Raw genomic sequence first — 1879 nt, 5'->3', positions numbered from 1 at the left:
AAAAAAAAAATAAGATAAAATAAAATATTCCAGCAAAGAAAGAGTGTGGTTATGGGTGTGGGTGGAAGAAAAGGAAGGTGACAATATTAATAAAATTAGATTGACAATATATTAACGGTTATAAAATCTGGATGACATGTACATGGTTGTTCATTGGAATATTTTTCTACCTTTGGGTATATTGTAACCAACATTAAGCTACCCAGGAGGCTGAGGGGGAAAAGCACTTGAGTCCAGGAGTTCAAAGCCAACCTGGGCTATTAAAGAGATACTATATCTTAACAAAATAAAAATTAATTCCATTCATGATTATTGTCGGGCTACACCCTCTCCCTCTGGGAGTCCTCCTATGAAGAATGTCCAAGTGCTGGGGAAGGAAGGCAAGGATTTGGGCAGTGCCAGTACCTGTGATTAGGGCTCTGACTGAGATGAGCTCAGGGGCTATCTCACAGGGGACATCTAACCCAGTGAGATATGCCCTCCTGGAGAAATAACAGTTTTCAGGACACAGGTTTGGACTCTGTAACAAACTGTGAAATACTGTAGCCTATGGCTGGCACAGCCTGTCCTTGCTGGAGTGGTGCTTGTAGCCACATGAGGATAATGCCTGCCACAGACCTACCAGATACAGACCCTCCTCCTTTTAGGGAATGAGAAAAATCAGGCTCAGAGGGGTTAGGTAATTAACCCCAAATTATACCAATAAGGAATTAAGCCAGACTTTGAACCCAGGTCTGACTGTAAAGCTATGTCTTTTCCTGAGTCTCTGAGGCTTCAATGTGGCTGAAGAAGAGGGAGGATCAGAGCATTTTCCCTCTTCCCAGGGAATCACTGCATTTAGTTTAGGAGACCTTAGCCTATTGCCCTGCCAAGTTTTTCCCAGGGGGGCTTAGACTGGGCATAAAGAATCCAGAGGCTCTTGCCCTGAGATGAGTGCCAGCAGCCTCACCACCCCCCATAAGATGGATGCCGGCTGCCAGCATACTCACACCAGGGGGCTGGGTAGGAGGAAGGGGAAAAAGAGGTAAATGAAATAATGCCAAATACCATTACTCTTAGATTGGTCTTAGATCGGGCCGGAACAAAACAAGATGAGAGCTAACATGCTGTCATGATGAGAGTTAACAAGCTAAGTGCTGTGACAAATTCAAATTGTTTTATTTATTCGCTAATTGCCAGATTTGCTTTATGTGACCTTTATGTTACTTATCTGCTAATCTGCTAAATAGCAAGTTTCACTTCTGTAAAAGGGGTTATCTGCACTTGCTTTTTGCTTCTTTTGCTAACTTTCAGCCCACCTGTTTTTCCCTTTGCCAACTTTCAGACTATAAAACCCCAACTTCAGATCACTCAATGCTCTCTCACTTAGTCTGCCTTAGACTTTGCTGAGACAGCCCCGCAGTTAATAAAAGACTCCTTTTTGAACTTCTAATTTGAGTTAGTGGTCCTTATTTTGCCCCATTACAGTCCTAGCCAGGCCGAGCCCAGAGTGCCTCAGATTTCCTCCAAGTACTGCTGGGAGGTCTCTTTCAGAAGGTCTCAGACTGGAAATAAGAAGTGAGAGGCTTTTGTTCTAGGAACCACTATCTCCCTCCTAGCAATCCCCTCTCAACTCCAAGTCTCACCCTCCATATCTTCAACACAGAGTTTGCACTGAGGGCAGATTAAAACTTTCCCCAGAGTTGCCTTTTCTGATTCTCATCTCTGCCCTATGGGTTGGTTAGATAAGGTACACATTTTTGTCTTTGATTCATTAAAAAATACAATATGCGGCTCGGCGCCTATAGCTCAACCGGCTAAGGCGTCAGCCATGTACACCTAAGGTGGCGGGTTCGAATCCCCAGCCCGGACCCGCCAAACAACAATGACGGCTGCAACC

Source organism: Otolemur garnettii, unplaced genomic scaffold, assembly GCF_000181295.1.
Source record: "Otolemur garnettii isolate 467f Iridium unplaced genomic scaffold, OtoGar3 scaffold00091, whole genome shotgun sequence".
Lineage (NCBI taxonomy): Eukaryota > Metazoa > Chordata > Mammalia > Primates > Galagidae > Otolemur > Otolemur garnettii.
This window is presented reverse-complemented; position numbering follows the sequence as displayed.